At 55.3% G+C, this 14,461-nt stretch overlaps 1 protein-coding gene across 4 annotated transcripts in view; it reads right to left on the reverse strand.

Moving 5' to 3' along the window:
- The window catches only part of ACTN1 (actinin alpha 1), a 102,168-nt gene that overhangs the window by 49,696 nt on the left and 38,011 nt on the right, over positions 1–14,461 (reverse strand). The window lies entirely within an intron of this gene.

Raw genomic sequence — 14,461 nt, forward strand, 5'->3', positions numbered from 1 at the left:
CCCTGTCTCTAAATCATGTCTCACAAGCAACTGACCCAGCTTGGGAGCCATCTCTCCCAGCTACAGCCACCTCTCTCTGCTGGAGGCCAGCCCACCGCCAGGACGCAGAGGCTGGGGGCGCAGATGCCACCCCAGGCTCCAGGAGGACCAGCGCACAGATCATGGGGTGTGGGCGGGAGGGGCGTATCCAGAACCTTCAGCCTGCAACGTCCTCCCAAGACAGCTTCAAGATGTGATTTAAAAGATGTTTGCTTTGCTACAAAATTTTGAGATCCGTGCATAGTTTTTCCATAATATGATTGTCTGTAAACCTTCTGGAGACCCTACGTAAGCACTGAAAAATGTGTATTTTTCAATTGCACTTGCCATGAACTTTTGGAAGTCCCCTCATAGGTCTTGTTGGGTAACTTACGCTCATCTTTCAAGATTGCGCAAAGACATCACTTCCTCCAGGAGGCCTGCCTGGGTTGGGCACAGGACCCATGGCACCCTCCGTTCATTCCGTCACTGCCTGCACCTGTCTGCCCCTCACCCCCGGACTGGGAGCCCCTGGTGCTCACCGCTGCATCCCTGAGTCACAGGACAGAGTTCAGGCTACAGCAGTGAACAGAACAGCAGGTCCCTGCCTTGCTCAGCAGGCCTTCTAGGCAAGAGCAGAAAAACTGGGCAACTGGGGGAGCAGCTGAAGCTCCCGTGACAGCCCCTGGAGATCCAGGCGCACCTCGTGGGCGAGGCTGTGTTGTACTGGGGCCAGGAGTAAAGAGGCAACAATGCACCTAGGGCCCGTGGGATGGCGGAAGACGGTGCAGATGGACAGGTGCAGCAGGGCAGGAGAGAGGTGCACCTGGCGTCCCTTCTCCAGCCCTGGCAGGCGGGGGGCGGGGGGAGGAGGGTCCCTGGCTTCCATTTCCATTGCATTCTAACTTTTTCTGAAGATCCCTCATACATTTTATTTTGGCCTTGCACCTTCTCTCCCAGCTGTCGCCCGTCCATGTCAGCTGGCCCAGTGTCACCGCACTGTCCATTTACATTGGGGCGGGGGCGCTGTTTCCATGGGCCCATGACCTACGGCTTCCTCCTGCCCCGGGAGGGGAACTGGTCAGCCTAAGCAACTCAAAGCGACAGGGTCAGGTCCGAGGTGGTTGGGGTCCCGGCGGGGGGCTGAGGAGTCTCCAGGTTAGCTGCCCCCCCTGGGGGGGGTGAGGGGTGGAGGGTGGAGGGGACTGGGAGTGGGAGGAAGGAGGAAGAGGCCACTTTTGTAAAAAGACACTGCTTTTGCAAGAGGAACCGTGCTGTTGACAGCAGCCAGCCCCATTTCCGGGGGAAGCTGGGCCCCAGGAGACAAAAACACACCTGTGTTTGCTCAGCTCTCCCGGGACAAAGCCCCGGCTCTGAGCCCTGGCTCTGAGGTTTTGCTAAGATTCTCAACCCCCCTTCCCTAATCCTTGTGCCCCACTGGGTCCTGGGTCCTGCCGATGCCCCCCAGCACCTCCAAAGTAGGCAAGTCCCCCCCGGCCTGGGCAGCAGCCCCACAACACTCAGGCATGCGCGGGAGGTCCACACGCACTATTTACTGGCTGTGTGACCTTCAGATTAACCCCCTGGAACTTCAGTTCCCTTAGCCATAAAATGGGGCTGCTCACAGCACTTCATTAAAGTCAACAGGATTAGCTCTTTTTAGTTGGAAAGGCAGAGACAGAGAGAGATATCCTGTCCCTTGGTTCACCTCCCAAATGCCTGCTGTAGCCGGGTCTGGGCCAAGCCAAAAAGCCAGGAGCCCAGAATTCAATCTGGACCTCCCACGTGGGTGGCAGGAACCCAAATACTTGAGCCACCCATCACCTGCTGCTTCCCAGGGTGCCCGTTAGCAGGAAGCTGGGATCAGAAGCAGAGGCCCCAGGGTCAGGCAAGGAGGAAAAGCCAGCAAGGCTCAGGGACGCCCACGGCCCCTCAGCCTCCAGCCTGGTGCCCTGTGTGGTGGGCAGCACGACCCCAGCGGGTTGATGGTACAGCTCCATCCACGTTAAGGCCAAGGGGTTGCCTGCCTGCAGCCCAGCCAGGCCCTGTCCTAGCTGAACTCCCTCCAGCCCCAGGAGCCCTCTGCCTCCCGGAGCCACACTAGGAAAGGATGGAGCTTCTAGGGTCCCCTCTTCCACCAGGCTGGGACGGGCTCAGAGAGTTTGGCTGGGGCTAGCTCTGTTCCCAGCAGCCTGCTCAGCTTCGTCCTGCACAGCCTGGAGGGGCTTGGACAGAGAGGGAGGAGCTGAGAGAGAACCTGGCCCCCTGCTCAATGTCTTCCTGACCCTGAAGTGTCCACCCCATCATCTGCTCTACAGGTGTTTGCGGAAGGAAAGAGCAAGTGGCCACACTCGAGCTGGGGGTTGCTAAAGGACCTGGCCAGGCTCCAGCAGGGCCAGGGCGGGGAACGGAGCTGGCCAGAGAGAGACAGAGAAGCACCTTTGTCCGTCCGTCTTCTCCCCGGGTCTCACCCTGGTCCGACAGGCTCCTCCCGGATCTTACCGGTGTCTCTTTCACAACTATCACGTCGATACATTTCTTTGAAACTGGGTTGAAAGAGTCCAGGGCTTTGGAGAGCACTCCCCAAACCCATGTCCCAGCTCAGATATTCTACAACATGACTTCAGCCACACAGGCCTCTCCGAGCCTCAGTTTTCACATCTGTGAACTGGGCTACAATAGCGTCTACTGGGTACAACTGAAAAGAATCCATAATACTGGGCTGGGCGTTTGGTCCCACATCAGAGTACCTGGGTTCTAGTCCCAGCTCCCGCTCCTGGCTCCAGCTCCCTGCTAATGCACACCCTGGGAGGCAGCCGTGATGGCTCAAGGGCTTGAACTGCTATCACCCAGGTGGGACCACAGATTGGGTTCCTGGCTCTTGGCCCAGCCCAGCCCAGCCCTGGCTGTTGTGGACATGTGGGAAGTAAACCAGTGCACCAGAAGTCTCCTCTCAAATAAATAAATACATGCCATACAGCAATGATGTTACTTCAGATTAAGAATGGTGATATCACATTGACTTTCTGAAACGCGGTTCTATGCACAGAGTGGTTCTTACCGTCACCCCCGCCATCTAAATTTTAAGATTCTAAAACGACAGCCGTACAGTCAGACCCAGCTGGTATCTGGGGAACAAGGACTCCCCCACAAGCAGGAGTCAGAGGCTGAGCCGTTAAAATCAAGTGTCACTCCCAGCCTCGATCTGCGTGGGAGGCGGGGGCGGGAAAGGCAAGAGGCTGGGGCACTGGGAGGTGCCAGGCTGTGCCCGGATCGCTCTGCAGAGCAGGAATCCACAGGAACGGAAGGGTCCACTCCCTCTAAAGAAGACGGCGCGGATCCCAGGTCTTGCAGGCTGGGTGAGTGACCTGACACGGCTCTGCCTCAAAGCACTCTCTGGTAAACAGGGTGGCGATGGCACTGATGCGGGGTGTGCAGGAGTCAACAGGACAGTCCCCTTAAAACACTGAAGAGGGCTTAGAACAGGGTGACTGCCCAACGGGCATCTTCCACCAGTATTTCCGTAACAGTCCGGGGTGGAGTCATCACACGCTGCATCGGATGAGATTTAGACACCACCCAAGTGGAACTCTTACTTTACCACTGTGTTCATACAGACCAGAGAGGGCGCGGTGTTTTCCCCAGCCCACACAGCAGGCCTTCTGATTCTAGGTCTTCATGCTTTACTCTGTACCTGGGTGGCATGGAGTGCCGATGCGGGAACAGGGAGGATGCGAAAGGGAATAGCACACCCAAGGCTGAAATTCCAAAGAGTCACGCAGCTGAGCTGAATCTCACGAATGGGTCACCGTGAACTGAAAACAACAACCACGCAGGATCTGGGAGAGCCCGGCCGGCACTGGCATAGAGGGTCTGGGTTGATGGAACAACTGTAGAGTTGGCAGGAGGCGGGTAGCCTCTCTGGGGCAGTACGGCAGAGAGAGGCAAGCAGGTGGATGTCAGGAGGTGGGAGAGATTATTCTGGATGGAAGCAGCCCAGAAACACACCTTGGAAGAGAACTTTGGGAACGGCAACTTTTGGACCAGGAAGAAAGAAGAGACGCCTGAGGGGTTCACCTCCAACATCTGAAAGACCCTCCCACATCTAGATGAGCAAGGAGACCTTTCCACCAGGGAGCAGACCCAGGCAGAAGAGGCCAGAGGTGAGGAACGCTGGATTCTAGAGCAAGACGCACCTGGCTCCAGCCCCAGCCCTGCCCCGAGACTGCACAGGTGACTTCACTTCCCCACCGCCACATCTGTAACACAGGTGCGTAATGACAAAGCCCACTTGCAAAGTGGCTCCAATCAATAGAGCAACACGTGGAAAGCGCCAAGCACCCTCTCCCTCTCGTAAGGCTCAACAAACAGCAGCTCCCACTGTTAGCATGGAGTACAGGGAAGAGGCAGAGTTCACGTGACAAGGTGCAGACCCGACGCTAGATGCACTGGAGTTACCTGCCAGGAAAGGTAGAGTGTGGCACGGGTGCTGGGGAGGGGACTCAGGGTACCTCCTGCGGACTGATCCGAGAGACCCCAAGGCAGTCCTTGAAAATGCTGCTCAAGACCTGTTTGATACGTCAGACCAAGAGACACAAAGTTCAATGTCTAAGCAGCAGTTTCTCGACTTTAGTACTTTTGACAGCTTGGGTCAGAAAGTTCAGGCCGGCGCCGCAGCTCAATAGGCTAATCCTCCACCTGAGGCACTGGCACACTGGGTTCTAGTCCTGGTCAGGGCACCGGATTCTGTCCCGGTTGCCCCTCTTCCAGGCCAGCTCTCTGCTATGGCCCGGGAGGGCAGTGGAGGATGGCCCAAGTGCTTGGGCCCTGTACCCACATGGGAGACCAGGATAAGCACCTGGCTCCCAGCTTCGGATCAGCCTGGTGCACCTGCCGCAGCAGCCATTGGAGGGTGAACCAACGGCAAAGGAAGACCTTTCTCTCTGTCTCTCTCTCACTGTCCACTCTGCCTGTAAAAAAAAAAAGAAAAGAAGAGAAGAGAAAAGAAAAGAAAAGAAAAAAAAGAAAGTTCCTTGGTAGGGATGCTGCAGCATCATAGGATGTTTAGCAGCCTCCCTGGGTCTGACCCACTAGATGCTACTAACAATCCCCACCCCAATATGTGACAATGAAAAGTCATTACCAAGTGCAGAACCTGGTCTACAGGAGACAAACACATACGCCATAACTAACAACAATAAACACATATGCCATAATTGATGATAAGAACAGTAGCTGGCATTCACTGGGCACTTTCTGTGTGCTAGGCCCTCTCTCTTTAGCCTCCTTCAACTCATTCCATCTTCACAATGACACCATGAGACAGGTTCTACCATTATTCACCTCATTTTACTGATGTGGAAACCAAAGCACAAACAGGTTACATAACAAGCAAAAGAAACCAAGTAGAAAAAGGCAGGGCAAGTTAGCATTTTTCTCAAAGCAGTAGCCCTCCTGGAATAGCCTTTGTGTTTCCACCCAGGAGACCACAATGCTAGAGAAACAAGCACACTTCAAGAGGTTCATGAAAAATAGGATTAAAAGGCAAGTTTATTTTGTTGCTCAAAAATTTGGAAATCCACACATATACAGTTTTCAAAATGTTCATGGAAAATGTCTATTATGAAAAAACTATGCACAGATCTCAAAAATTTTTAGCACCAAAATAAGTTCATTTTTGAATTCCATTTTCCTACAAAGTTTCTGAAGTACCCTCCTACATGCAAGTGTACAAATGAGCTGATGAAGGGCAGCTGGAAGACAGCTCAGCATCTGGGCAGGAGGTGGCAAGTGCCAGACGCCACCTCTCCTCTCCTCCAGCTGGGGACATGGGTCCTCACTGCCAGAGAGCCAATGAAGAGAGGCCAGAAATCCCAACCTCTCTGTGAAATCACCCAGGTTTAAAGGTTGCTACAATGTAAAAAGCAAGACACCCACAGGTACCCCAACAAGATGTTGGAGGCTAAGTCTGCAATAAGACTCATCGGGGCTCTGAATCTACAGTGGCAACCTTGACATCTTTCTCTAAGACTCTTCACGAAAGAAGGCAGGCACAGGGGCTGGCGCTGTAGCACGGTGGGTTAACGCCCTCACCTAAAGTACTGGGCGCCGGTTCAAGACCCTGCTGCTCCATTTCCGATCCATACTAGGGCCTGGGAAAGCAGTGGAAGATGGCCCAAATCTTTGGGCCCCTGTACCCGCGTGGTAAAATGGAAAGAGACTCCTGGCTCCTGGCTTCAGATGGGCACAGCTCCGGCTGTTACAGCCAATTTGGGAGTGAACCAGCAGATGGAAAACCTCTCTCTCTCTCTCTCTCTCTATATATCTGTCTCTCCTTTTCTCTCTGTGTAACTATGACTTTCAAATAAATAAGTAAATCTTAGAAAAAAAAAAAAAAAGCAGGCACAGTAACGCATGGGGGGTTAAACACATACCCAGGACTCAGACCCTCGTGCCTACCACACTAACACTCCCGCCAGGCCGGCAGCAGCAGCAGCAGCCATCTGGAATCGGTCACAAGAGCCAAAGGGGCTTCCTGGGAGGAGTGACAGGAGCTGCTCTCCGCTGGGCCTGCCAGATACCCACTGGGAGGGCACTTCGAAGAGTTCATGAACAGATTAAGGGAGAAGTTTATTTTGGTGCAAAACATTGTGAAATCCATGCATCGTGTTCTCAGAATACATATTCTGCATGAACTTTAAAAAATGTTGCTGTTTATTTGAAAGGCAGAGCAAGAGCGAGAGGAGGGGGAGTTCTTCCATCCTCGGGTTCATTGCCCCAAGCGCCCACGACAGCTGGGGCTGGGCCAGGCGAAAGTCAGGAGCCAGGAGCCTCCTCTGGGTCTCCCATGCAGGTGCAGGGGCCCAAGAACATGAGCCATCACCTGCTGCCTCCCAGGTGCATCAGCAGGGAGCTGGATTGGAAGAGGTGGCTTAACCCCAGTGCCTGGCCCTTTTGTGAACTTTTTGAAGATCCCTTATAGGCATGAATTTCAATTTTTTTTTTTTTTGGCAACAAATGAAGCTCATCTTTTAACTCCATTTTTCACACACTTTTGCAAGTCTCTCATACGGATCACAAGGGACTACAGTTAGACGGGCTGCGGGCACACACCACCACGGCCTGTGGATTAAAACAAAGGAGCTTGTTCCATTGCAAAGTAAGCTTCTGCTAATTCCCGCTGCTAGTGGGGCTCGATGACAAAGCGGGCTGCCTCCGTCCAGTTCTGCACAAGAGCGGGAGTGAACTAACACGGCACACACCTGCTGCCCGACCCCGGGACTCTGACCTGGGTAAACAGCACGCCAGATCAAGGAAAGGCTGTGAGCGCGGAAGCATTCTGGCCAGCATTGTTTGCAAAATCCCCAAATCGGATTAATACAGTATAAGTTAATTATGGTTTGTCCACTTTATACGGAAAATTACATGGCCAAAATTCTGGGTTCTGAAACTGGGAAAAGTATACATTTAATTAACCAAAAAAGAAAAAAAAAAAAAAAAAAAACAGGAAACACACTGGCATGTACCGCAGGTTTCAAGCTAGGTGAGCACAACAAAATGACTCAAAGCAAAATGCGTCAAGAGGGGGCTGTGAGTTCCGGTCACTGAACAGGGCCTGACCTCTCGCGGCTCTCCTTGCCCAGTTGTCTATAAATGCTTTTTGTTTGGCTTTTTTTTTTTTTTTTTTTTTTTTTTTAAGATTTCTATGAAAGGCAGAATGACAGAGAGGGAGAAAGTACCTCCCATCCGCTGGTTGAGCCCCCAAATGACCGTAACAGCCAGGGCGGATCCAGGTCAAAACCAAGAGCCAGGAACTCCATCTATCCTGGACTGCCATGCGGGTGGCAGGGGCCCAAGCACTTGGGCCGTCCTCTGCTGCCTCCCAGGTTCATTAGCCGGGAGCTGGGTGGGAAGCAGAGCAGCTGGGACTGGAACCAGCTCTGCAGTACGGGGCGCCTGCGCCACACCGTTGCCCCCTTCTCCGGCTCCCCTTTGTGGTGCTGGCCGCCTTCTGAGCACTCCAGTGTCACTCCTGGCTGAACTCACCAGAGAAGCCTCCACAGACAAAGGTGCTTCTCTCTCCAGCACACAGTGGGCTAAACAAGAACACCGCCTGCAGCCAAACGGGTGGCGGCACAGGGAGGCCACCAGGTCCCTGTCTCACATGGCGACCACGCCTCTGCCGGCACATCCGCCCTCTCCTGGGGCTGAGGACACCAGGGGCCAGGAAGGCTGGGCCCTGCCCTGGCTGTGCCCAGAGCCCAGCGGGTCGCCTCCAGCCAGCCACCTCCGCCCCTCCCAGCTCTGTAAAATCAACAGTCCTTCATACTTTCGAGGCTGGCACCTAGCACCTTTGTGTTTTTTTTTTTTCTATTTTTTTAAACATTTATTTATTTTAAAATTTACTTGAAAGGCAGAGAGATCTCCCATCTTTTGGTTCACTCCACAACAGCCAGGGCTGGACCAGGCCAGTGCTGAGAGCCGGGAACTCCCCGACATGGGTGGCATTTGGGCCATGGCCTGCTGCCTCCCAGCGTGCACACTAGCAGGAAGCTGGATCAGAAGCAGAGCTGGGGCTCGAACCCAGGCACTCTGATATCGAATGCAAACATCCCCAGTAGCGGCTTAACCACAGCACCAAACACCTGCCCCCAGCAACTTTTCTGGTCTATGTGGGTACTTCTACAAGTGCATGGAAAGTGGAATGAAAAGATGCAAAAAAGGTTGAAGTCCACTGTTGATTTTTTTTGTTTTGAAATTTTGCACTTTCCAAGAACTTTCTCAAGACCCCTTGTGACGTGCCTAATTAAACAACTCCCCAGAAAGAACAGCCGGCAACAGCCTTTGTCCCTGGGTGGTGTTTATTCCAGTTGCTGCAAAGGCAGTGGATAAATGTCACAGGGACAGCCTCAGCCCGGGGACTCAGAGCACGGTCAGGGTTTCAGCGTCAAGTGTGCTGGCTCCTGAGCCTCCCACCAGCACGTCCTGGGGATCAGTTTGCTAGACCGGCCCTAAAAGCTTGGTGCCAGCACATCCCAGGAGGACACACGGGATCCGGGGACAGAGGTGCCTCCGGCAGGGAGGGGCACGTGTCTGTCACAGAACCCCCTGCTGCTTCTTTTGCATTTTGTGTTCTATGCAAACATAAAGAAGGTGTGTCTGGCGGTGGTAAGCGTCACTGTTAGCTCAGGCCTCTGGGATGCGACACAGAGCACTTCCGTATCTCTGGGACTATTAATGAGGGTGGGGCTGGTGGGGCAGTGCTTGTATGTTGGGGTGGGTGGAAAGATGTTCCCAAAATAAAAGACAAGAAACAGATGAAGATGGAAAACCTTAGCCCATCCATTGAAACACCTAGAGAAAGAACTCCAAAGGACTTTAAAGAGCTTTATCCGTGAAACATACTATAAAGAAAGTCATAATCAGGGACAAGAGGCTAAACCAGCAACTGGACACACAATCCCCACGCTGAGCCCGCAAGCGCCTCCCTGTGGGGAATGACAGAGGGCCGTGTGGCCCCAGAAAACCCCCGCCCCAAGGCACCGTCTCTTTCAGGGGTGTCCCCTTCCCTGGACCACAGCAACTAGGACAGACCCAGCGCACTCCCACTTCCTTGCTGGGTTGGCCATGCAGGGCCGGCACGGGTGAGCCAGGCTGAGCGCTCAGCCACATCCGCTGACGACAGGGAGGTCACTGTGGAGCAAGCCAGGAGCGTGCTCGCTCCCTCGGGCCAGCCTGGCCGGGGCGTGAGCCCTGGCTGGTTTGTCTAAGCAAAGACCTGCCCACAAGTGATCTCAGCCGTCCGGTGTTCTGGTCACGTAAACAGGAGTATCTGGTTAACTTATCAGCGGCTGGTGCCAGCCTCCCAGAGCCAGCCGTCAGCTGGTCTACTTCGCGCACAAAAAGGCAGAATCTTCCAGAACCTCTCCCCCCAGATCGACTGACTTTCCACCCACCCGCGTGTGGCTGCTGACAATGCTGACAGCTACCTGGGCACACGAGGGTGCTGGGGACCCCGGGACTCCGAGTGCAAGCAGAGGGGCTTCAGCCTCCGGGAGCCGGGCTTTAGCTCAGATTCCACACATCTCGAATCAGACCCCTCCCCCTGGACAGGGTTCAAATCCTCAACACCCCCATCTATAATATGGGGATGACGAGAATTCCGAGCGGCAAGAGAGGACCCGATGAGACCTTCCATCCTGGAAGGCTTAGGCCCATGCAGTGTCCACAGCCGACGCCTGAGACCCGGGAACCCAGCCGGCCTCGCTCTGGCTGTGTGACCTCACGAGCTTCACCTGATGAATGGGGAGAACCATCGCCACTCTGGGGGGCTGCAGTCAGGATCAGGACAACGGCAGCACGTGAGCCGGCAAGAGGCCCGGCAGAATCCGCCGCGCACCTGCTCCCTCCCAGGCCTGCAGTTTCAGCCGAGTGGACGGTCCACCGAGCTCTGGCGCTGGCGAGAAAGGCCCGGTGATGCAGAGTGCTGTGGACCAGCCTCTGGCCGGGCCCAAGAAGCGGGCAGGGAGAGCGGGCACTGCATTGCCTGCCCACCCACAACCCATTTCGGGACTCACAGCCCAGACACACCCAGAGGGTCGCCAGGGCCAAGGAGTGAGGGGCCAACGGCTCATCTGGGGAGACTGGCCTGATGAGCACACCCCACTGGGAGCGGCTCCGAGGCCCACCCACCATGAGGCCCTGGGGTGGCCTCCCTACCAAGGCTCTGGGTAGGCAGATCACGGCCTGAGGGATCGGTGTCTTCCAGCCTGGCCCAGGGGGCTCCTAGGAGAGCATCTATCCTTGTTGCTAAGACACCCACATCCCACATCAGAGAATCTCAGTTCAGTTCCTGGCTCTGACTCCTGGCTGCAGCTTCCCACTAATGCAGACCCTGGGAGAGAGCAGGCGAGGGTTCAAACAGCTGGGTTCCTGCCACCCACTCCCAGCCACTGAGGGCATTTAGGGAGTGAACTAGTGGATGGGAGATCTGTCTGTCTGCCTGATCCCCAAATAAGTAAATAAAAGTTTGAACTAAGACAAAACTTCATGACCCCAACGTAGAAGCAAGATCTGTCCTTGCTATGGGTTGACTACGATTTGGCCCCAGGACTTAAGCAGGATTTCAAACCCCACAGTCACCGTGAATGGTACTAAGAGGGGTGGAAACACAATGGGATGTTGATGTACAGGAGGCGGGGCCTTGCGGGGGGCGGGGCTTAGGGACACACCCTCTAAAGGTGGTTCTTAGGAGAAGGTTGTGAGAAACCCCCAAGAAGGCCTGTGTCATTCTTCTGTTTCCTGGCCTGCCAGGGACTTGGTTGAGGGGTGCGGGGGTGTCCTCCTGCACACACTCTGCCACCCACCCTCAGCCAGAGCCCGCCCTGTGCCGCTGGGACTTTCGGCCTGCAAGCTGTGAGCTCAGTGCATCTCTCTGTCCTGTGCTACCAGCTTGCTCTAGGTCATGCCTGAGACAGGCCCCTGAAAGTCCACTGCCCCCACCAATCTGCCACCATTCACAGCCTCACTGCTCCCCGGACCCCAGAGCCCGCCGCCGCTGCCTGGCCACCAGCAGGTACTGCCAGTGTCGGCCTCCTCGCCCCGGCCCGTGGCTTGGCCTCACCATCCCTCGGCACCCGCGTCAGCACAATGAAGTCAGAATCGAGTTTCTGTTCCTTAGGGTTGCTGCAAGGCGGGTTAGCAAGCTCGTGCAAGAGGCCCAGTCCAGGGCCACACGTGCAGAGATGACGCTCTCCACATGTTAAAAAACCAGACACAGGCCGGCGCCGCGGCTCACTAGGCTAATCCTCCGTCTGCGGCGCTGGCACCCCGGGTTCTAGACCCGGTCGGGGCGCCGGATTCTGTCCCGGTCGCTCCTCTTCCAGTCCAGCTCTCTGCTGTGGCCAGGGAGTGCAGTGGAGGATGGCCCAAGTGCTTGGGTCCTGCACCCCATGGGAGACCAGGAGAAGCACCTGGCTCCTGCCATCAGATCAGCGCGGTGCACCGGCCGCAGTGGCCATTGGGGGGTGAACCAACGGTAAAGGAAGACCTTTCTCTCTGTCTCTCTCTCTCACTGTCTAACTCTGCCTGTCAAAAAACAAAAACAAAAACAAAAACACAGACACAGCTACAGAGCCAGAAAGCCGAGGAGGGCTTACTTAGGGCTGGGGGGAGGGCAGGGGACGGGGCAGAAGGGCAATGGCCAAGGGCACAGGACGTTTTTGGAGTTAATAAAAATGTTCAGAGACACCTAAAAGCCAGTAAGTTGTACACTTTAAGAGGGTGAATTGTACGCTGTATGTGAGTTACATCTCTAGAAAGCTGCTGTTCAGAGAAAAAAAAAAAAACAAAAACAAAACAAAAAAACAAAAAAACAATAAAGTGTTCCAGATCCCCACCAAGCCCCTTATAGCAAGATGTGTTGTCCTGGACATGATGATGAGCGCTTAAGACACTGCTTGGGACACACACATACATCCCACATAAGGATGCCTGGGGTTCGAGTCCTGGCTCACTTCCGGCTCCAGCTTCCTGCTAATGTGCAGCCGGCAGTAGTTCAAGTACTCGGGTCCCTGTCACTCATGTGGGAGAGATGCAGCTACAGGCTCCGGGCTCTTGGCTGCAGCTTGGCCCAGCCTCAGCTGATGCAGGCATTTGGATGGAATCTCTCTCTCCCTCTCTCTCTCTACCTCTCTCTCTCTCTCTCTACCTGTCCCTCTTTCAAATAAACAAAAATTAATAAAACAACAAAGAAAGATTTGTCGTCCTTTTGTTATTCCAATCCATTTAGCCCGTGGCAAGAAACCAGTCTCAACGGCAGGCATGCTGTGGCGCCTGACACCCTTAGGGAACTGCGCTACCCTGAGCTGGCTCAGCTACCAAACAGTGGCCCAGAACCTAGCTGAGATGACAAGGGGCCGGTCTTCCCCAGGGGCACCTCGGCCAGGAGGCCAGCGAGGGCCTGCCCCTCAGCACCCTTGGGTCCCCCCAGCTCTGGCCCTGGGAGGTCTGACAGCACACAGGCCTCGGCGGGCCACAACTCACAGGGGTGGCCCACACATTCCTTCCCCAAAGAAGGAAAAGCCACCTGAAAGTGAGGTCATTTGGCTTCTCTGGCACAGAGGCTAACAGTTACAGGCCACCCGATGCCACAGAGAACTCCCTCAGAGGACCAGGATTTGACCAGGGGGGCCCCGGGGTCCAGCAGGCTGCAGCCCCTAACTTGACCCCTCACATACTGGAGGCATGAGCCCCCCTCATGCAAAATCGGAAATCAAACCCACCCTTCCTGGGATGAACCAGATCCCACGCTGCTCTGAGATAGTGGCCTTGCGTGGACCTGGTGAGAGTGGGCCACGAACTACAGCCCCACGGTTAGCCCCACCCCTGAGCACTCTCACTGTCACCATCACCAACACTCAGTGAGGCGTGCACCACCTCAACAAACCCACTCAACAATCCTGTTAAAGGAGCTTGACATTGAGGGTCAGAGATGGCAAGCAACCTCCCCATGGTCACACAGCAAAAGGCAGAATAGAGATTTGAACTGGGGTCCAAACTGGGTCCCTCTCTAGGCAAGCCTCTCGGCCTCTGTTCAGATCAGGGGTTCAGCACCAACCACCCAGCTCTACCAACTGTTGGGTACCAGTCCCCGGAAGGCCATAGGGAGCCTGTTGTCCCCAGGCAGTCCCCGGGCCTGGAATGGGGAGAGCACCACCCTACCCCCACAGGAGACCCCTCCCTGCTCCCCAGGGAGGCAGAATGGGCAGGACAGGTTATTTTCCTCTGCGTCTCAGCTTGAGGGCGGCAGGCAGAACACAAAGCCCGTTGAGAGGGAACATGAATAATGCAAGGGGCGGCCAAGCTGCTGGTGCAGGTGCCAGCGTGTGCGGCACTGGCGTGTCGGGGCGCAGGCCGGCCCCTGGCAGCAGCCCTCCGTGCAGCCCACAGATGCCCCCTTGCCAACCAGCTGCAGCCGGCCAGGCCCATTCACCCAGCGAATTCTCACGGAGCACGGATTCGGTGTCAGGCACTGGAGGCAGCGGGGCACACAAAGGCACGCTCCCTAAGTCGAGATGGGGGAGGCAAACGGGGAGCCAAGATCCCACCAGTGAGTTCCAAGGCACAGAGCAAAAGCCCGGGGAGGCGTAAGGCCCCAGTGGGTGCTGACCTGGTCCTGTCTGATCACTGCTCTAAGAAAGTCAATCTCACAGGCTGAGGATGAAAACTTGCCAATGGGCCAGAGGGGAGCCATAGAATCTACCACCCAAACCAGGCGACTGAAACATACAAGGAGGCGCCAGGAACAATTATACCGGGACACAGGTGCAAACTGGTGGCCGCGTGTGCCCTACAGCGGGGTTGGATGCACCTAGGAGGGTGGAGCCCCCTGCCCTCCAGCAGAGGGAACCAATCAGCAATGGTCCCAGAGAGAAGGGAAGAA

The sequence above is a fragment of the Oryctolagus cuniculus genome, chromosome 20 (assembly GCF_964237555.1).
Source record: "Oryctolagus cuniculus chromosome 20, mOryCun1.1, whole genome shotgun sequence".
In the NCBI taxonomy this organism is placed as follows: domain Eukaryota; kingdom Metazoa; phylum Chordata; class Mammalia; order Lagomorpha; family Leporidae; genus Oryctolagus; species Oryctolagus cuniculus.